At 35.6% G+C, this 23,603-nt stretch overlaps 1 protein-coding gene and 1 non-coding gene across 9 annotated transcripts in view; one reads left to right on the forward strand and one right to left on the reverse strand.

The window, feature by feature from the left end:
* LOC129744503 (thrombospondin type-1 domain-containing protein 4) overlaps positions 1-23,603 on the reverse strand; it is a 308,628-nt gene that overhangs the window by 11,589 nt on the left and 273,436 nt on the right. The gene's annotated exons all lie outside the window — the stretch shown is intronic.
* LOC129750258 (U6 spliceosomal RNA) lies at positions 14,051-14,157 on the forward strand. The gene has a single exon (XR_008738374.1). It is a non-coding gene; the product is annotated as a U6 spliceosomal RNA (small nuclear RNA).

Raw genomic sequence — 23,603 nt, forward strand, 5'->3', positions numbered from 1 at the left:
GTCCTCTGATTACCTCTCCGACACCTAACCAATAGGCCAAATTGTCAGATGAAACAAATCAAGCTGTAGCTTTATAATTGCATAAATAGAATCACCAACATAGAGACAACCACCTTGATGATTTTTTTTTTATACTGTCAGTACAAAGCATGCTTCTTCGTGTTTTTATTCGAAACTAGAAACTAGAAAAAACTGTTTCCAGCAGATAATGAAAATGACCTAAAAGTCTCATAGGACACTTTTGCGTAAAACGGCAGTTTAGAAGTTTCAAACCGTGTTCAAACATTCGCGAAGGTGTGAAAATATTCCAACCATACATAACTGTTTCCGCCCTAAATCTACTCCGAAGGATACGAAAGCGGGAACGAGAATAAAATCAGATTTTTAATTAAGGAAAGCTCGCGTGACGACGATACTCAAATATTCATTCAACCTTTTTTTCATCCTCAAGATATCTTCATTTGTGATCAGATGCGGCGTGCTCGTCAGCGTTAAGTAAGGCTAACCCAGCCAGATGCCGGCCGTAAAGAAAGGCGTTGAAGTGCAGAAATCACTTTCTACCTCGTGCACACTTTCAACACCCAACGTGCCGCAGCATAAACATGACTTTATACAAGTCACGAATATAGTAAATCCTTTCCTTGAGCCGTCGCCGTTTTCTTGCCAGGCCAGGGTCCTTTTTAACGAAAAAATGGCTACAGGATGGTTAAAAATATACTTTCATCCTTGGTAGTTAACCTTGCATGAAGCGGGAAGAAGCGGGAAAAGATGGTGTTTGTTTGCTTTTAATTTTTCTGCATCGCTGTTAGCTTCTTGTCTTATTGTGCAGTTGACTTCAATTGCTCGACTTTTGGGGTTGGAAGGAAGGAGCGTGGCAGTGATGCATGGTAGTACGTAGTACAACCTTCGCTAAACCAACATATCACACATAAAACATAAACACTCTGCCGGGGTAGAGTCTTACTCTTTTAGCGTCAAACGACGACGCTTGAAAAGACGCCTTTTTCTTAAGATTTGTAGCAGCTAGCCCCCAGAGAGATCCTTTTCGGCTACTTGGAAGCTGTTTGCTTTTAATAAATATCTGATAAAGACGTTCGCTCTCATAGAAAAGTTTGCCTCGGTTGCTATTTATTTCAACATGTATAGCGAGCAACTTGTCTTATTGCTTGTCACATAAAATACGAAAGCTACCGGTGAAAAATGTGTATTTTAGCTTAAAATTTATGGATTCGGTTGAGATGGGTTTTTTCTCATAATATGCAATTAGAAAGTCCATTTTACACGTTTCTTTTGCTGAAATATTAACGACCTATTGAATTCCTGAAGAACTAAGATTAAAAGCAAATAGACCAGCAGATCAACTTATCGTTCATTCGGCTGATTAAAGCGTAGTTCATTTGAAAATGCGTGTATCTTAACCTTGTTTATTTGATGAAAATACTTTGAAAAGTAAGTCGAAGTAATCTTACGATAATTTATGAATTTATTTTTTACTCTTCTTACCTCCTTCAGTAGACGACAACTTTTTGAGTCATGTTGTTGAGAGTTTTTTTTCCACCAATACATTGTCTAATCAATATTTTGGGTGACTGTGCCCTTTTGCTTCCATTTTCACTCTTTTATTACCAAATACTTCCCTAAATATGTAGAAGAACCTGGGACAACTCGGTGGTTTCAGCAGCTTCGAAATTAACTGAAATGGATTATTTTTGTGCCATTGAAACATATTTTAACTGGGATGCCAGCTGCTGAAATCTGAACAAAACATTACAAAATCATTATTAAATTCCAGTAAAAGTAAAATTGGTAAGTTGAGACTGTAGAACCAGATCTCTTTTTAGGCTCCGGGCCCAGCAAAAAAAAGAGTACCGTTAACTGGAGGAACATTGATCACTTTTTTAATTCATTTTCAAATAATTTGAAAGGGGTTGCTTTCTTGTTAAACTAAAAAAAAATTAAACACTTACTTAGTTAGGGATTTTAAAGCATGATCATTGAAAATTCAAACGACATTAGTGGCTATAACTAAATGTTTGTTACAAAACCAGATTTCATGGTTAGGCGTAACTTTGATCACTATGGTTTCAATGTATCTCAACACCTTCAAAATTATTGTTTTGATACCAATTAGCATCAAAGGATTAAACATCTATAACAGTAATTTTTTGTTTGGACTCAATTGAATTTTTCAACGTTCTCTTTCAAAAATAAATATACTCAAAAGATGGACAATATAGCTGCATACATTTAGGGGCAAAAATTATAAACATTTCTCACTATTTTTTGGTCTAAAAAACAATTAACCTTCATGCAATTCCCTAGGTTCTTCCACTGTTCCTATGCCTTTTTATAAATTCAAACTTAGAAATTTCATAGGATTTTTAGACATTTGTTCTATTCAGGCTTTCTCATAGAAAATGAAATTTTTAAATATTCAAAAATTGTTATAGAATGACCATATAAATAACTCCAAAACTATACCTATTCAAAGGAAAAAGTTAAACTTTTATATAAAACAACCCATTTGCTTCTAAATTCTATCATTTTATTTATTTTTTTCTTGACAATATTTTTTCAATAACAGTTTTGCTTGAACAAGGCTTACATAAAGAATAGTAAAAAAAAAAATTAAAGGTTCTATGTATATAATTATTCAGGTTTGAGTCATTTTACATTAATAGTAAGGTGTATATTTCAATATCTAACTTTTGAAAACAAGTCCTAGAAGTTGCCAATTTTTTTTCAAGAAGTATAAAAAATACATAAGAAGATTTTATTTTGAAGAAAAACTTTTTATATTTCCTTAAATAAGAAAGAAGTAAGCTAGTTTTTTAACCACAAGCATAACCGTTTGAGGTATGGTAAATAAAATCCACATATTCAAAAATAAAAGTAAGTGATAAGGTTTGCGGTTGAAATCCGATTTATTTTCTACTCTTTTAAACGATTAAATTAAAGATTTAAGTTTGAAACTTAGTTTAAGAAAAATCTGCCATATAAGTAATGCTTAAAAAACCAGTAAAATATGATTTCATCTAGTTCTATCTAAAATCAAATTTTATCTAAAATCAAAATTTAATTTTATGTTTTCTGGTTTGTGTTCCAAACTGACTATGAATGAATATAAAATTTTGATTTTGAATCCAGAATCAAAATTTTGAAACGGCGATCGCCTGTAATTTGAATCCTTATTAAAATTCTCACATTGATATTTTAATCTAGATTATAAAACTTAGCTTCAAGCTGAATCTCAATAATTTAATTTCGAACCAGAGTACTGCCTTTTGAACCTGCAGAATTCCGAATTCATAAACGATTTTTGAGTCTAAGCTTCAGATTATAATTCTTACTTATTAAAGCTTAGTTCTTTTAGAAATGGGACACTTTCTTTTGCTTATAGTTCGTTTACTAGTAATCGGACATGAAAAATTTTGGCAGCATTTTGTTGCCTGTAAAAAGTAGGGGAGAGTGGGGTATCGTGGGCCATGGGGAAACGTGGGCCACTTTTAATATCTCAGATGTGTGTTGAGATAAAAATCTCAAACTAACTGTCATCGTCGTCGCTTTGTGTGAGTATATTTTTCTATACGTCGTTGACTGAAATTCGCATCATATACTTCTTTTATTTATCAAACTAAAAAAAGTTAGAAAAAATTACTTACATAATTAAAAAAACACCCGCTAATTTCATCGATGGGGAACCTAAAATGCATAACAAAAATATGCTCATACGCTTATGATCTTAGTTTTGTCATGATCTTTCACGTGGCAAAGGAATTTTTGATGAAACATCAATAAGTCACACAAACGCAACCAATTTGCAAATCATAGCTTGTGGGGAATCGTGGGCCACACATCTTAAATCACCTATATTTTTATGTTTTTATACACATTCAGAACTTAAAATACGTTTTTCCTATCTGCAAAGTTTTCAAAGTGCCAAATGAAGAGTTATGAAAAATATTTTGTCCATCCTTTATAAGAAATTTTGCCAAAACGTTCGCGAGCCAGGTTTTGGAATCTATGCGATCATACACAGCTCTCTTTTTTATTTCATCATCTGAAATTGCTTTAAAATAACGGAATGAATTAGGAAATCACAGTTTTGGGTCAACTCATAAACTTTGCATGTTATTTGGCCAATTTGGATTTGGTGGCCCACGATTTCCCACCATTTTTCAAAATCCAAAAAATATTGCTTTTTTTCAAACAGTCAGAATTTGGGGAAAACAACTTATTAAAAATTATAAAAAAATACCTTATGATACCTTGAAAATGTAGAAAACCATAGCATTTTTTATTTTCATTTTTTCTTTTATAACAAAGAAGTTATGGAACAACGAAAAAAAGTGGCCCTTGATTCCCCACTCTCCCATACTATCGGCCCTATTTTTTTTCAAAATTTGAAAATTACGCGTTTTTTTGAGATATTTACGATGCAAGAGAAAAAGGAAAAAATAATTTTGCACAGTTTCATTTAAAATCCATCATTATGAAATTGATAGCTGACAAAACCGTTGGTTATTCGAAGAATTACTGTATGTAAGTGGTGGAAAAGTATGCAAATACTGCCAAAAGAGTCATTCAAACCCCACTTCAAACAATAAATTTTTGCTAGTCCCAGAGCTCGTAAGCTGTATAGCCGGTACCGAGGCTATGGGACAGATGATTTCTGATGAACGACAAAACTTATGAAATACCCTATTTTAAACAAATTCCAGCGTTTGAATCCTATACCATGTCTGCTCGTGCAAGGTCCCGAGTATATTAAAGTATATATTTGCTGGTTATTTTGTATAAAATATTATGATTTGCCAAAATTCTGCTCCTGTGGAAAGAAATTACAATATTCGAAACAAAAACTATGGTTTTCGCTGTTTTTAAAACCTAAAAAGAGTAATCTTTTATGTACTCTTTGCAATCTACGATTTATACTAACCGATTATACTTTAAGTTTAATCTCATGGTGGTTTTACTTCGTTATTGCCAGATTTCACCAGCAGAATTTATATTAAAAACGCTTAAAAAGTGGCTCAAAAATAATCAAATTTGTTAATTTCGAAACATCTGTATCCACTAAATTGCCCTCAGTTTCTTATAAAAGAGAAGGATTGGTCCGAACAGTAGCGGAAATTGAAGGAACAGGATGTAGCCACCTAAAATACAGATTAGACGAAGTATTAGTTTGAAAAACTAATCAATATCATGACTGAAAAAAGTGTGCGCTAGCCGATTGGAAGTACCAAGAATAAAGTAGCATTTATTCTTACAAAAAAACGATAAATATTTTTTTTCAAATTTTTTCATGAATTATCATAAGATTACCTTCATTTCCTTCATAGAAAGTTTTTAGATCAAACGAAAGGTTTTTGAGATACACGCATTCGTAACTGTCCCATTTCTAAAAGAACTAAGCTTTATGAATCCAAAAGCAAAATTTGGGTTAGATTTCTCAATCAGAATCTCGTATTTGAATTCTGAGTAGCTGGTTTCCAATCGGAATTCTTTCTTCAGTTATTTATTCGAAAATGAACTAGTGAATCTGAAGGAAAATTGCGAGTGATGAACCCTTTTCAGATTTTTTAATTCTGAATCACCATAAACCTTTCTCTAGACCCTGCATAAGAATCAAAAGTCAAAATTTCAAATCTTGTTTTGCATATTCCGAAAGGATGAGTTTCGAACATAAAATTTTTAAATGCAAAACCAAGATTCGAATCCGGATTTTTTTTTCAATAATGATCCAAACTGAAGTTCAGTAACAGTAAACTAGATACAGAATCCGAATTCTTCTAACAGGGATCGAATTTTAATGATAATAAGTAAATTTGGAACCACACAATCTGGAACTATTCTAGCCTAAGCTTTCCTCTAGCCTAATTTTTCCCTAAGTACAAGGGCCGTGCAAATCCGAGATATTTTCTTAGATATCTGCTAATATCAAAATTATTTAAAAAATACATGATGATAAACACTTAATGTTCACATTAATTTTGATAACGTTTAATTAAAAATATTTAGGCGCAAAATGCACAATCTTTATGTCTTAATTGAAATTTTTGTTTAATTTTGCAAATAAAGTGCAAAACTTCGTCTAAAATCTCGACGATTTGGAGCTTTGTCTTATCTTATTTGAATTAGATATTCGGGACTAGTTTCTATCAACAAGTTAGAAATTTTTTGAAAAAACAGTAGTAGAATTATCGACCTGTGATAAGATTTCAGAGTGCTGAGTCGAGATTTTTACTCTTGAATCATTTTAGTTGTTCATAAAAATTTTATTAGGAATTTGAAAATTTTCGTATCGAGAAGTTTTTTTGGACCCTTGGCATTTTTGGACCCCCTGGAGGGAGAGAGAGGGGGGGGGGGGTTTATTTACCAACTCTCCCCCCCCCCCCCCCCCCCCGTTCCTGCGGCCATGATCTATATATATACACATTGGTATCTTCAACTTCATAGTAGTTGGCCCGTTTGAAAATTAAAAAGTAATGAAATTTTATAAGTAATGCCTTCCTTAATCGCAAAGTTGAAAATTTGAGGAATATACAGAATTTTTAACAAATTTTTAACGATGCACAATGAGGAAAAAGTGTACAAACCACGAAGAAATTCAATATCTTCCCTCCTACACGAAATCAATCTATGAAAAAATACGCTCCTTTAGTGAAAATGTCCAGAGAATCGATTGAACGTTGTTCCAGACGCCGTACGAGCAACGAAAGCGGCGTTTTGTGCAGGCGAAACTAAATAGTGCTGAAGTGAAACTCCAGTTAGACACTGGATCCGACATCAGTGTCGTGTCGAAGCGTGTGTGGGAGAAAATCGGCAAGCCATCCACCACCCCCGCACTAGAAAAAGCATCTACTGCTTCTGGTGCCCCTCTCCAGCTCCTGTTTAAATTTGACTGTGACGTCAACGTCAACGGTCAGCTTCGCCGTGGAACATTCTACGTGGTGGACAAAGCGCTGAATCTGCTTGGCATCGATCTGCTTGATGCGTTTGGCCTCTGGTCAGTGCCAATTTCGTCGTTCTGCAACCAGATTACCAAACCATCTACTTCGTTGGAATCACTAAAAGCAGCTTACCCGACCGTCTTCAGGAGTGCCCTAGGATTGTGCAGCAAAACCAAAGTAAAGCTGGAACTGAAGCCCGATGTCCAGCCAGCTTTCCGGCCCAAGCGCCCAGTGGCTTACGCAATGCTAGGTACTGTCGACGATGAGCTCGATCGGCTTGAGCGCGCAGGCATCATTTCACCGGTTGATTTCTCCAACTGGGCAGCTCCGATCGTGGTCGTGCGGAAATCCAACGGGTCAATACGGATTTGTGGAGACTATTCCACCGGGTTGAATGAAGCCTTGCAGCCCCACCAGTACCCGCTTCCGCTCCCTGAAGACATTTTCACGAAACTGTCCAATTGCACCGTCTTCAGCCAAATCGATCTCTCTGATGCCTTTCTACAGGTCGAGGTTGATGAGGATAGCCGGAACCTGCTTACCATCAACACGCATCGCGGGTTATACCGGTACAATCGCCATTCGCCTGGCATCAAAACAGCACCCGGAGCTTTTCAGCAGCTGATTGACACCATGACAGCTGGTCTCAACTGCACTTCTGGATACCTCGACGACGTTGTAGTCGGAGGCGAAACCGAAGAGGAACACCTAGCCAATCTTGAAGCGCTTTTCAAGCGGATTCGCGACTTCGGATTTACATTGCGCCCGGAGAAATGCACTTTCGTCCAGCCTCAAATCAAATACTTGGGGTACCTGCTAGATCGCCATGGTCTACGTCCAGATCCAGCCAAAGTGCAAGCCATCAACGAGATGCCAGCTCCAGTTGACGTGTCTGGAGTCCGTTCGTTCCTCGGAGCCATAAACTACTATGGCAAATTCGTGCCTAACATGAGGACACTTCGGTTCCCGCTGGATGAGCTCTTGAAAGCTGGAGCTAAGTTCAATTGGACCCCTGCATGCCAAGAATCGTTCACCAAGTTCAAGGAGATTCTCATTTCAAATCTTCTGCTTACCCACTACAACCCGAGGCTCGACATAGTCGTCTCGGCGGACGCTTCTTCAGTCGGAGTTGGGGCTACTATTAGTCACCGATTTCCGGAAGGTTCTGTGAAAGTCATCCAGCATGCAGCCAGAGCGCTTACACCTGCGGAGAAAAACTACAGCCAGCCTGACAGAGAAGGATTAGCCATCATTTTTGCAACCACCAAATTCCACAAAATGATATTTGGCCGCCACTTCCTCCTGAAGACCGATCATGCTCCTTTGTTGCGAATTTTTGGATCGAAAAAGGGCATTCCGGTCTACACATCGAACCGCTTGCAACGATGGGCACTAATGATGCTCCTGTACGATTTCTCCATCGAACATGTGCCGACAGCGAAGTTTGGGGACGCCGATGTACTTTCCCGGCTGATCAAACACCATACAAAGCCCGACGAGGATTATGTGATCGCTTCTTTGGTTCTCGAGGATCACCTGAGGTCAGTTGCTTCCGATTCTCTTAATGCACTTCCCCTTACTTTTAGCGACATTCAACAAGCCACGCAAACCGATCTGGTCATGAAGAAGGTCTACCGCTTTTTGCAAGATGGTTGGCCCGATCCAAAAGCTCTCTCCATTCCTGAGCTCAAGCGCTTTTACGACCGAAGAGAATCCCTCACGATTGTCGACGGTTGCATACTTTTCGGGGAACGGTTGGCCATCCCAGCTCCATTCCGCAAGCGCTGTCTCGACCAGCTTCATCGTGGCCACCCTGGCACTCAGCGTATGAAAGCCATCGCTCGTTCATACGTGTATTGGCCGAATGTTGACAGCGAAATCTCCACCACACTCTGCACCTTCGCTGTGGCCCAAATCCACCAAGCCATGGGAACGAGTGCACATTGACTATGCTGGACCAATCGAAGGAGATTACTTCCTGCTTGTGATCGATTCCTTCACCAAGTGGCCTGAGATCTTTCGAACAAGCAGCACCACATGCACAGCTACAATCAACATTCTCCGAGATCTCTTCGCTCGTTTTGGAATGCCGACAACTTTGGTGAGCGACAACGGGCCCCAGTTTTGCAGCGCTTTGTTCCAAACCTTCTGCGCTGAAAACGGCATACAGCACCTCACTACGGCACCTTTCCACCCACAATCGAACGGCCAAGCTGAACGATTTGACCCTCAATTCCCTTACATTCTTCAATTATTTCAGAAAAAAAGCATGTTCAAACTTGAAAATTTTAAACAAAATGGAACGAATCTTGTGTGATTTTTTTTTCCGAGAAATCAAACGAAGCTTATTTTAGCCACCGCACGCATTGAAAACATGAGTTATGGCTATTTCACCCGAAATTCCCTTAAATTTTTAAAATAGTTCAGAAAAAGCATGTTCGGACTTGAAAATATTGAGCAAAATGAGACTTATCTTATCTTATATAATTTTTTCCGAGAAATTCAATAAAGACTGTTTGAACTACCAGCCATTTTGAAAAAAAATGAAGTTTTGGCTGTTTTTACTTCATTTTCCGAAGCGTGCGGTGGCTCAAATAGGCTTCGTTGAATTCCTCGGAAAAATCACATAAGAAACGTCCCATTTTGTTCAAAATTATCAAGTCCGAAGATGCTTATTTCTTAAACAAATAAAAAATGTAATGGATTTGAGGGTAAAAACGGCCGTAACTCTATTTTCCGAAGCGTGCGGTGGCTCAAGCACCTTCCATTGGATTCCTCGAAAAATAAATCACACAAAATACTTTCCAGTTCAATCAAATTTTCAAGTCCGAACATGCTTTTTTTGTGTAATAAAAAAATATAGGGGAATTGAGGGTAAAACAGCCTTAACTTCATTTTCCGAAGCGTGTGGTGGCTTAAACAGCTATCATTGGATTTTTCGAAAAAAAATCTCACAAGAAAGTTCTATTTTTGTTCAAAATTTTCAAGTCCAAATTAGTTTTTTTCTCCATTATTTACAAAACATAGGGAAATTATGGGTTAATATAATATAAGCTCGTGCGGCGTCTGAAACTACGTCCAATCGAAACCATTTCAAAACCTGGGTGAAGTCGAGGTTAATAAAAAAAAATTCTTCCACATTTTAATAAATTTCTCAAAACTCTTTGACTTTGGAGCAAAATAAAGCTCTACAAACTAGAACAAGACGCTTTGAAGTAATTGAACAAGGCCAAGTTTGTGAAATTCGGATCAGTGGTTGGCAAGTTATAGCTAGGCCTTGGGAATTTGAGTTTTAATCGACAGTCATTTTTAATGAAAAAAGATGAACGATTTTGAAAATTTATATATGTTATAGTAGAATAAGTCGATTTGGTGTCATTTTTGAATATCTCATAGCTTTGTTTTGGTTCATCACTAATCCATGATTTTTTGCAGAATTTTTAAGTAACGTTTACATGCGTGAATTTGAAGTTTTAGGTTTTTATGGAAAAATTGAATATTTTTTACTGAAAAATCATCATTTTTTCTGTTTCTTCTGTGGAATTGATTGCTAATGGTATTCTTGCCGAAATTTTCCGCTGCACAACTTTGTCGAAGACCGTAACTTCGTAACTTATTATGTAAAAATTAGGTGAGATGGATCGTTATGACAATCAGTTCAAGAGCTAAACTTGCATTGCATAACGCAATTTTCTTTTCGTTCTGGTTAGGAATATAAAAAAACGTTGGGAAATTTTTTATTTCAAATCCATCGACTAGAATTGATTGAAAATAGTATAGGATCAAATTGTGTCCAGCAAACCTTAGCCAATTTGTGACACTTCAAAACAGCTCAGCTGAACCGATCGAAAAAGTTGCGGGAAATCATCGTTGTGTGAGGACGAAAACCGGGAAAAACTTCTTTCACCTTTAATCCGCTGCCATCGGAAAGCCACAAAACTTGTGTCGGAGCAGTAATTTGAATAATTTAATTGAGCGATAATGGCTTTATAAAGACTTTTCTCGGCAAAAGGTCCATTTTCCGTGTCCGTTAGCAAAACAGCACCGCACACACAGACTTTCTGTCGGGCAGATGGATCCAGATTCGACATCTCAGAAATAATGGTGAGAAAAAAGCCAAACCATTGAAACTTTACCGGGGGACGAGAAGGATCATCTACCAATCTTGTAATCTTGTATAAGGTTCTTCATTAAGAGTCAGCTAGCAAGCCCTCTATCCACCCACATCATCACGGTGGCAAAAGGCCGTTGGCAATTTGATAGGGAACGTAGCAGTTGGGTAGTGGGGTGAAGCAAAAAAAATTGAGAGCCATTTATCCTGCCAGTAATTACCATCACCGACCCATTAGCTATCATTAGCTCAGGTGATAATGATTAGGCCTGGGAAATGTTTACTGTTTGTAAGCATGGCTTCTGTTTGAAGCCTTCATGGTAGATTTTCAGAGTTTTGTTAAAGTTTTATGCTGACTTTATTCAAAATGAATCACAATAATTTCAAACTTTGGTGATGGTGATGAAATGTCATACAAGAGGGTATTTGGTTCCCCAAAATAACGTTGATCATTATGAAATTTTGAGTAAACTGAATCAAAGCAATCGAAAGATTCGCTTTAATTCAACCACAGTTCAGGTACCATATCGTGCCGTGGTTGAATTAAAGGGAAATTTTTCAATTGCTTTGGTCCAGTAGAATTATTCAACCAAGTAGGCTTACAACACAAAATCGGGTTGAGAAAACTTTCAATTACATTATTGTAAATAAAATCCTCAACGCCGATTGCTTCATCCAAAAAAGTAAACTTATGCTTGATTTTTCCGTTGAACAATTGAAAAATTTTCTTTTGATGATTTTCAATCATTATTCATTTATATTTTAACAAGAAAAATACATCTACAAATCAGATTCTACTCCAATAATGAACTTCCTTAGTGGTGAAATTATCGGTATAAGATTCTATGCCGGACCGTAATTAACAAGCTTTCTGATAACCGACATTGTCCTTCCAGCGCAACCGCATTGCATATGTCTGAATGAAACCAGATTGAATTTGCCGATCAAAACAACCTTGAGAGAGATTTTCATCCGCAAGAACGTATAGTGTTAGCGCTTATCAACTTAAATTTTGCTCTTGATAAGTTGTGCATTCCAATTCAAATTTATCGTTTTTAACAGAGATGCCAATGTGCCTGATTTTTCACAAAAACGAATGTATCGAAAATTTATATGCGAATGGCAGAAGTTTCAAATAAATACACGTTTTAGAACAAAAATGAAATCCAATTTCATTTTGATAGTGTTGTAAGGTCTCTATTTCACTATGTTATGGAACTTTTTGGTCCTTTGAAGATTTCATTATGTGTTTTTTCTTTTTTTTTTTTATTAATGAATGCAATGTCAACTCAAAGCTAAAACGCGCTAAAATGTTATTGAGTGTTCAGCTGATTGTCATGATTTTTATCCAACCGGTTTACCATATTCAATTCTTGTGTAGAACAATTAACATCAATTTATGGTTTTTAACTCGATTTACTAAAATGCCAATCAATGATTGTGGTTTTGTATAAAAGTTTGTGTTTTGATTAGTACATTTTTTTTAAGTGCAAGAATCTTTCTAGAATAACATGGTTTAAAAGTGGAATATTTCCAGCAAATTTTTCAAATTATCAACGAAAAAGGCAAATTTTCTAGTAAATTAACAGATTTTTCGTGATTGTGACGACACAGTCTGTACCAACACTATAGTAGGGCTGCCTTGGCACTACGTTCTTTAAATATTTCTTGCTCTCTGTGCGTTTGTTCTCTTGATCGCTTCCAGGGGTCGGAGAGTATTCTCAGAACTAGAGCTGACTGAGAGAAAATAATTTCGGACGAGTTAATTTGATCAGCATTGGAAAGGGATGAGAGGTCATCGCGTTCTCATATTTATTGCTAAGTGTTAAACAAGTAATAAACCAGTTATCATTATCAGAACTGCTCGATTTGCTTCCCTGATCATATCACAAGATAAAGCCATCCAAATAATCAGCCAGCAACTTGCTGCAACTTCCAAATGAGCCTATCCGATTTGCAATCAGCGGTGTGTAAACTCGCTTCGTAAAGAATCATTCGGCTGATTTTTTCCGAGTTTAACTTGTTGTGTGCAGATTGATTTTATCTTCGTTCCAATCATTACGTGATTGCACTAAGGTTGCCGAAAAAAAAATCCAAGTTTTTGAGAAAAAAAATTCTGACTTTCTGTGATTTTACCCAAAAATTCTGTGATAGAATTCTGTGATGCAATATCCTTGAATTTCATAAAAATTTCATGAAAAGTTGGGCCTTTTTCACATTTTAGTTTGGGAAAAATCAATAACCATTACCAATCTTATCATACTTTTCTTATTCAAAGTAAGAAATCTAAATTTGATAGCATCAAAAAAATCATAATTTCGGAAATCCATTCAAAATTTGAAAATTCTGTGAAATCTGTGAAAATTTCAAAATTTTGTGTTCTGTGATACAGATTCTGTGATAAAAATTTGCTCAAAATTCTGTGAAATTACAGATTTTTCTGTGATTTCGGCAACCTTGGATTGCACACAAAACAAAGAAAACAGTTCTGCATTGATGTTTTCCATGCCTCGCAGGAATAAAATCACACCAACGACACAACAGAACGAAGCTTACCGTACACGAATGCACACGAGCGATCGTTGCCCGACGGACCGAGTTAACATTCCTCGCACCCTTCTCTGGCTCGTTTCTCGTTCCCTCCCTTGTATCTATCACTTTTAGCCACTCCCCCATTCGTTGTCCAATTGATGTGTTCGGCTGCCGAACGAAAACGATTTAAATTTAGAATTCGCAGACCTGTACGTTCGCTTCCAGAGATGCCAATGTGCCTGATTTTTCAGGCATTGCCTGATTTTTCGAGGCTCTGCCTGATAACCTGAAAAGCCATTGAATTTGCCTGATTTTTGAAAATATGCCTGATTTTGCCTGATTTTTGCGAATGTCATGAAAAATGGGTAGTGAGGAACTGGAGTAGGTACCATAGCTGAAGTGAAAAAATGAAAATGTGGCTGAATCAAAGCAATCGAAACATTCCCGTTAATTCGTCCTAGCTTCGGCTGGACATATACTAAAATTGGAACGATACAGAGAAGATTAGCATGGCCCCTGCGCAAGGATGACACGCAAAATCGTGAAGCGTTCCACATTTAAAAAAAAAAAAAAAAAAAATTCTTATTTAAAAAAAATTAAATGGAATCTTTCGATTGCTTAATCTCACAACAATCTCACAACACATATTAGAGGGAAAATGAGGAGCGATGACCAAAAAAAAAAACCCGATTTAATACACTTATCAGTGGATTGGAGGCTTTCTTACAGAGTGTCAATTATCTTTGGAAATAAATGACACAATAATGGATTCCTTATTTCTGAATTATTTATTATTAATCTATAAAAAAGATTATGATTAAAGAAAATCGATAGCAAAAATTACTAAACTCAATATAAAAAAAGGTGCCCAGCACGTTTTTTGGAGGATAAACGAACTTATATTCAACGAGTTCATTTATAATCCAAATAATTCAAACTGTTAAAGTTTGAGAGCCTCATATCTCGACGCTCACTAGTGGTCAAGGGGTTAACCTCCTAAACTCTCATGCTAGATGGCGTGGGATCGATTCTCTGCTGTTTTATGAAATTTTTGTCAAATTTTTGATCGCCTTTGTAATTAATTTAGCGATTGCTGGCTACTGCTGCTGAGCAAATGGCTACCTTTTTTGGAGCCAACGTAAGCATGATATGTTCTATGGAATAGAAAAATTTTAAACAATTTTGTTTTTTTTTGGTTTTGAGATAGGTCCTACAGGAAAAAAAAATGCAATTTTTTGATACTGAATTCATCAAAATCGTGAAACCTAGAATAGGAGTTAATGTGTTAAGAACGTTTTTATGGAACATACAAATTCCCGGACATCATCGTAACTCGTCGAGCTGAGTCGATTGGTACCTATAAAGTGGGGTCTTGGACCCTTAATTAATGATATCCCCAACTGACCGTTCCCTATGCCTTTCTGTAAGAAAGCCAAAAAGGTGGCCAGTACGTTTTTTGGGGGATAAGCGAACTGATAATCAACAAGTTCATTTACTCTCAAAATAATTCAAACTGTTTAAGTTTGAGAGCCTCATATCTCAACGCTCACTAGTGGTCAAGGGGTTAGCCTCCTACACTCTCATGATAGATGGCGTAGGAACGATTCTCTGCTGTATTATGAACTTTTTGTCAAATTTTCGATCGCCTCGTAATTAATTTAGCGATTGCTGGCTACTGCTGCTGAGCAAGCAAATGGCTACTTTTTTTGGAGCCAACATAAGCCAAAATTCAACAAAATGCATCCTCTCAAGATACTTTATATAGTTTTTACTGCTGCTTACAAGGATATCTAATACAAAAATTAACCGTTTCCGTCTTGTGATCTGGTTTTTCCTCAAGAAAACTAACTCATGTCTACATAATTATGGTTGAAGCTAGTATATCATAAATTATGCTTGACTTTAAAAAAGGAAAAAAATGACGGATTAAAAAAATCAACTGGAAAAATATTCCCTGTCTAAGTAGGAAAATTCTGGTTCGAAAAAATCTTGTTGGAAGGCTGTTTCTATTTTTAACTCGGGTTGGTGGCAGAGGACAAGCCTCGTGGTCACCATTTGCTGCATTGATGAATTATCAAAAAGAGAAATTCATGAAAGAGAATCGTAAATTACCATAACACTATGAAGCTTTGGAGCAATTTCTGAGTCCAAGTCCTTAATATGAATTTAGATTTGTAATCTGAATTCTGATTTTGGAATCTTATTGAATACCGATTTTTCAAACATATTTAAACTGCCTTTTTGAAAAACTTGAACTTCAGAAGAACAAATTGGCTCAGGGTAAGCAAAATAATTTGAATCAAATATCGTGATTTCATTTTGAAATATGAATCTGTAATCAGGAATCTAGTTTTGATCAATGAATAATTCTAAAATCAGAATTCAGAACTGTGAACAAAATTAATCTGAAAACTGAATTCTGAATCTAAATTATCAGATGAATTTTAAATCCGAATTTCTATCCTGAGCCCGATCTGTATGTTGAATCCGAAACCTGAACTATGAATCTAAATTTTCAATGTGAATTAAAATTTTAGACCGGAAATCCTAAATCTGTATACAGAATTCAGGGCCAAAATGAAGATTTGGAATTTAAATTTTCAATATTAGTTCAGAATTTGAATCTGAAACTATGTCAATTGTGAACTCAATTTCTTAATAAGATTTTGAATACTGAATCTGCATTCTGCATTTAAATTCTAAATGTGGAATATGAATAAAACTTTTGAATCCATATGAATCCAGAGTCCGAGTTTACACTTTGAAGTTGATTTTTTTGTCAATCCGATTGATGAATCTGAATCTGAGAATTTAATTTGTACTTATCTGAATTCTAAGTTCAACACATTGAGCTTGATATCTATTCTGTGTTCATTTTATAGATCTGAATCAGAATTGTGAAACTGACTTATAAATCTGATTTTAATTTCCATAGCATTTGAATTTAAATTCTAAAATGAGCTTATTTTCTATTCTTTTATTCCGATTTTTTTATCTGAATTTGAGATATTAATTTGAATCTGAATAAAAATTCTGAACCTGATCTCTATTCTAAATCCGATTAATGAATCTAAATCAGAATTCCGAACCGAACTAATAAATCGGAATCTAAATCTCGTGTCTGAAGATAAATTTACAACCTGAATTGTATTGCGAATCCAATATCGGAATCTGAACCTAACATTTTATCAATTTATTGCCATTAAGTAAAGCAAAAAAAAAATCTAATTCTGAATGAAGGAATTAACTAAACTGAATTTGGATGTTATATTGTAAGTTTTAAAATTAAAATTAATACTAACATGTTATTCAGAATCTGAACTGGTATCAACATCCTTCGAATTCAGTATCTGAAATTCTGATACTGGATTGTGACTTCGAATTCTTAAAACTATTAGGAATAACTAATTTTTTTTCTCAATCCGATTGATGAATCTGAATTTGAGATTTAAATTTGAATTTGAATTCTGAGTTCAAAACATTGAACCTGATATCTATTCGAAGTTCAATTTATAGTTCTGAATCATAATTGTGAAACTGACTTCTAAATCTGATTTTGATTTCCATAGCATTTGAATTTAAAATCTGAAACAAGAACTTTTGAATCGAAATTTTGATTGAATTCTGAGCACAAATCGGCACTCTGAGCCTGAGCTCTTTTTTAAATATTTTATTTTGATTTTTAAATGTTAATTTAAATCTGAATTTCTAATTCGAATTATGATTTACAATTTTCAATATGAATTCTGAATCTGAATTTTAACTCTGAACCTGATCTCTACTCTAAATCCGATTTATGATTCTAAATCAGAATTCTGAATCTAACTAATAAATCGGAATCTAAATCTTATGTCTGAAGATAAATTTACAACCTGAATTGTATTGCGAATCCAATATCGGAATCTGAACCTAAAATTTTATCAATTTATTGTTATTAAGTAAAGCTAAAAAAATTCTAATTCTGAATGAATGAATTAACGAAATTGAATCTGGATGTTATATTTTAAGTTTTGAATTAAAATTTATACTAACATGTTATTCAGAATCTGAACTTGTATGAACGTCCTTCGAATTCAGTATCTGAAATTCTGATACTGGATTGTGACTTCGAATTCTTAATTCTATATGGAATTACTGATGCATGCTGTTGCATAAACGAAAAATAGAAATTCTAAATATGAAATCAAAATAAAATTCGAGTCCTGAATTTGAATTATGAATCTGATATCAATTATTGTGATTTCTGATTTCCGTAGCAGTTTGTTACTTTCCAAAAAAAATCCTTAAAAAATCTTTTTTTTTACCTTTCCATTCCGGTTTTTATGTCCTGCTCGGGTGTAGTTTATGTACGCGACGAATCTTCAAAACAGGTCACCGTTAACAAAATCGCCCGTCCGCTATAGTCACTCAAATGCAAAGGGGTTGACTTCTCATACAGCTAAAAACACTTTTACCCCAATTAGCGAATCTATTTTTGGTTCCAAGGTCATCAAAGAAAATCCTTCAATTCATATCCGATGATAGATGTCTATTTACGATTTTTCCCAACTATCGTTTTCTTTCTATTGGCGAGAGTTATCCATCGATAAACCTAAAAAGATACAAACAAAATACCCCGAACCCTCCCCATAGACGTTCCATTAAAAACAAAACATTGTATTCGATACAGTTTACTAACCTGGCAAAAAAACTTCTGGAACCAAATAGCAGCTTCTTCCCGTCCATCGTCCGAATATTTTTGGAGGATATCTGGTCAAATTGGAAGGCCGAAATCAGTCCTTTTGAAGACCAGAAATCTCCGTCGGCAGCAAAAACAGCAGTCGCACGCAAAAATTCTTTCCACTTTTTCGTTTGTTTTGGTCCGTGTGGGGTACGTTCAGAGAAGTGGGTGAAACGAGTGTGTCATGTCGGTAGGTGTGTTCAGTGTTAATTTATACAAAAAGATTAATTCTCATTTTCTTTCGGAAGAATGAAAATTGATGAAATTTATTTTCGCGTTCGTTGTTCACATGAAGCGTTTTCTGGTCAATCAGGACTAGTGTTGCGTCGAAAAGGTTACTATCATGTTTGTTTGTTCACATGAGACGTTTTCCGAACATAAGGATCTAGTGTAGTTTCAGTGCGACAAACCGATGATTTGCGAAGTTTACAATTTCAATTGACAGTAGGTTATAATGTTTAATTTGAATGAGGAATTCAAATCTAATAATGATTTAGATTTAGATTTTGAATTCTGATACTGGATTCTGATTCCAAATTGGAAAAATAAGCCAAGTGAAAACATTTATTGAAGATTTTAAACAAAAAATTTAAAGTGCTTACAGGCAACTTTTAATAAGAATATAGAAAATCCCATCTTCCCCCGGAGCTTACATATTTTAAATTTTTTGAAAATCAATTTAAGTTTATCAATATTTGTCTCACAAGAACTTTCAAATACATTTTGTTAAGAAAGAATATCATAAAATTCTAGGGAAATTTGAGCATCAATCGGACTTACAACGTTTAAATTAAAATCATGAGCAGACTGAAACTGTTAAGCTAGTTTTGTAGCTTTTTCTGCATTAGTTAAAAGATGTTTATCCCCATCTTTCAAAGTAGGAATTGGCTTCTGGGGCTTTTCCAGAATTTTAGTTAATTTCCAAAATGGCTTTAAGTAGGGTTTTATGTCCTCTACTGCTTTGAAAAATTTTCATTACGAATCAAATTTAACGACGTTTGATCTCGTTTTGAAGGTCGCAATAAATAAATTTTAAATAAGGATATCTAGTTCGTTGATATCGGCGCCGACGAATGTTTTTCAAACTGAAGATCATCATCGATCAAAGATTGACTAAATTTTTGTTTAACATTAGGTATTGAAGCGGTTTTAGCATTGACTATTGAAGTTGTCAAATTTCCTACGTCCAAATCGAAATTGACTTAGTTGGAATTATTATTTTTTTTAAATCCTAATGTTGATTCTGAATGCTTATCCTGTACAGAACTCTGAATTCGAAAGCTTCCAAAAATATGTAATTTTATATAATCGGTTTTTATTAGTTTCGATTTGTCATTCCAAATAGAAATTCAACTGAAAAAGTCATTTCATTAAAAAATCAATGATGAATTCCGTACTTTACACACAGCTTATTCTCGTTAATGCATTCGTGACCCATTTTTAACTCCTGAAAGTAGGCTCATTGTTACATCCAAGAACATAGTTGAGATGCCGCGTTCTTTGAACAGAAGAAGGAACAAAAAAAAATTCTGGGTGTCAGGTCTTAATTCTGAGTCCGAATTCTGAATCTTTAAAGTTTGTTTAAGAATGTTTATTTGAATAAATTTACATGAATCATATACTTCAAAACAATTGAATGAGGTCAAATAAAATCTTCAAATTATTCAAAATCATTTTTAACCTATTTATTGGAATTTGGAATTTATTGAAAATCTGAACTCTAAATTTCAATTCTTCATCTAAATCCTTTTCTATGAATTTAAATGTTAATTCTGAATGTCATGTCTGTACAGAAATCTTAATTCGAAAGCTTAATTTTTTAAAAAAAGATTTATTAGTTTCGAATCCTCATTCTTAATAGTAATTCAGTGGTAGAATTCATTTCATAAAACATATCAATGATGTGTTCTATAATGCCACTGTTCTCGCTAATACATTTGTGACCCGTATACTCCTGAAGATAGGCTCAATTTTAAATCCAAGAACATTGTGCCGGCGGTGCCGCGTTCTTCAAACAGAAGAAACAAAAAAAAAAACGGTTAAAATTTCAATTTTTCTACTATCAGCACATGTGCTTTGTCCGGTAAAAATGAACTCTGGATGGTTATTAAAAGCAACCCCTGTCCATATGGTGTTTGAAATCAACCTCGGCAAAGTTTGATGAAAAAAATGATATCAGATCTGATTTCTGAAACTGAATTATGAATCTGGATTCTGAACCTTAATCCTGATTTGAAACTTTTCTCAAACATAATTCTGTCTCACTTAAAAAAGGTTTAAAAAGCGAGGTTGCGTATATGAGGATTTGACACTCGAGCCAATCAAACCAAAACCCAACAACAACAACAAAAAGCGTGGCTCAGAAAAAATCTTCTAATCATTTCCCTTCCATGCATTTTTTCTGTGCGGATGCGCTGTTTTGCCGACACCCGGCTCTCTGAAGGGAAAGCTGCGGTTATGATTGACTTGCCCAAAGCCGCCATTTGCTGTATTGAAAAGCAATGAAAAAGGAGAAATCAAAAAAGAGCCAGAAAATATCGGCGGGACCGACACACCGCAAACCGGCCAAGGCACCAGAACGGTGCAACTGAGTTTGACCATCAACATATTTCAAAGTGCTCAAGTTTGAGAGCCACATTTTTCGACGCTCACTAGTGGTCAAAGGGTTAGCTCTCTGAACTCTCATGATGGATGTCGTGGGGTCGATTCTCGGCTGATTGATGAACTTTTTGACAAATTTTCGATCGCCTCTGTAATTAATTTAGCGATTGCTGGTTACTGCTGCTGAGCAAATGGCTACCTTTTTTGGAGCCAACGTAAGCAAAATATGTTCTATGGAATAGAAAATTTTTAAACAATTTTGTTTTTTTTTGGTTTTGAGATAGGTCCTACAGGAAAAAAGATCCAATTTTTTGATACTAAATTCATCAAAATCGTGAAACCTAGAATAGGAGTTAATGTGTTAAGAACGTTTTTATGGAACATACAAATTCCCGGACATCATCGTAACTCGTCGAGCTGAGTCGATTGGTACCTATAAAGTGGGGTCTTGGACCCTTAATTAATGATATCCCAAACTGACCGTTCCCTATGCCTTTCTGTAAGAAAGCCAAAAAGGTCATCACTTTGAGCAAAATTTCCGTTTCTGTAACGTTGCCTGATTTTGCCTGATTTTTATATCGCCAGTTCCCTGATTTTTGAAAAATAATGTTGGCAACCCTGTTCGCTTCGCTGATGTTTCCCCCGATTGCTGTTTACTCCTGCCGAGTTTACCCGAAGCTTACTTCCTGATGCTTTTCGAGTTGAACTATAGATAGCATCATTGCAGTTTGAGTTTAACGAAATAAAATCGTTCTGCAAAGAAGGGCAAAGTGCGAGTTTGTAGACTCGCGATTTTAACATCTCTGTTTGCAATACCTTGTAAGACATCAAAGTAATGGTCAAAACAAATTTGCTTTTTTTTAACGGACGAACTATTTGGTGAAAACCATCAGAAAATTTGGAATCTTTAGCTAAAGTTCTAAAGAAGTTAGTCTTCAAAAATATTTCAACTTAATATCCATAAAGCAAGTTCAACTCATTAGCTTCCAAATCAGCTTACCAGATGAACAATAAGTTGTTTGATAACAGAGATACGCGTGAAATAAAAATGCATGTTTTAGAAGACAGATCCCAAACTTTTGGTCGTTACACCATACTTCGGGGTGATCCCAAACTTTTATATATTTTAAGTACATTGCAAAATTTTCGCACAAAATTAAACAAATATATTTTAATCGGTATGAAAAAATTTTGAAATTTGGTCCACCCCACCCTGAGATGATCGGGTTTGAATTTTAAGTTCGGTTTTTGAAAAATGTCCCAACTTTAAGCTAAATTTTAGCCATATAAATTAAATATTAACATTTTGTCAAATACATACAAAGAAGGATTCATTTTCACTTTCGGTACAAACATTTGCTAAATAAAGTCTGTTTCACATAGAATCTGGTCGCATCTTTTCATTTACTGCAGCGCCCCTAGTTGTCACATCGCGAATTTTTTGACAGCATTTTGATCCAGATGGTTTGTTTACTTAGTGGTGAAAATTTCATGAAGGTTGAAGCAGTCAGTCAAAAGTTATCGACGATGGAACGCGAAAGGCGAGAGAAAATTCACGTAGAGAAACCGACGTGGTTAGTCGTACAGATCGCGAAATTCCTGAAATATCCAAAATCGACCGTAAATTCGGTGCTGCAACGTTGCCGGGAGACCCTTACGGTGGATCGAGCAAAGCAAACCAGGCGTAAAAGTGGAACATATGACCGGAAGCTTCAGGCAAAGGTAATTCGATCAGTTCACAATAATCCTGGAATCTCCTTGCGTGATTTGGCGAAAAAGTTCAAGACGAACCACAGTACAGCTCGACGAATTTGTTTGCGAGCAGGCTTGCGGTCGTATCATGCAAGCAAACACCCCAAGAGGATGCTGAAACAAAACCTGGATGCCAAAAACCAGGGCAAGGAAGTTGTACGAGAAAGTGTTGACCAAGTACAACGGATGCATTTTGATGGACGACGAAACTTACGTCAAAATGGATTTTGGATAAATACCCGGTAACAAATTTTACCTTGCGAAGCGTAAAGGGAATGTTCCGGGTAGATTCAAGTTTGTTTTAGCAGATAAATTTGTCCGTATGTTGATGATTTGGAAAGGGATCTGTAGTTGTGGAAAGAAGAATAAGATTTTCATCACTGGGGGCACAATGCATGGAAATGTTTACAACGAACAATGTCTCCAGAAGAGGGTTTTGCCATTCATTCGGTCCCACAAAGGTCCGGTGAAGTTCTGGCCGGACCTGGCAAGCTGTCACTACAGCCGGGATGTCGTTAAGTTGTATAAGGAGAAAAGGATCGATTTTGTTGAAAAAAGAATCAATCCACCAAACTGTCCGGAATTTCGTCCCATCGAGAAATATTGGGCAATAGTTAAGGGCAAACTGAAGAAATGTGGCAGAACCATGTAAAAACCCGCTCAAATGGAAAAGTGGTGGAACAAGATGGCGAATGAGGTTACCAGCAGTACTGTGCAGAAAATGATGGGTGGTGTCACAGCTGACGAATGATTTTTATTTTTTTTTCCTTTAAGTGCAATATAAACCCTACAAAATGACATTTTTACTTTTGTTGTACGTTATTTCTTTGCGGAGAAATGATCTATTTTATTCGACCAGGGGTGGAATTATGAATCCTATTCGATTCGAGTTACCCGTTTCGAGTTGAACTCGAATCGAATTAGCATCAGTATT

Source organism: Uranotaenia lowii, chromosome 2 (genome assembly GCF_029784155.1).
Source record: "Uranotaenia lowii strain MFRU-FL chromosome 2, ASM2978415v1, whole genome shotgun sequence".
Taxonomy (NCBI): domain Eukaryota; kingdom Metazoa; phylum Arthropoda; class Insecta; order Diptera; family Culicidae; genus Uranotaenia; species Uranotaenia lowii.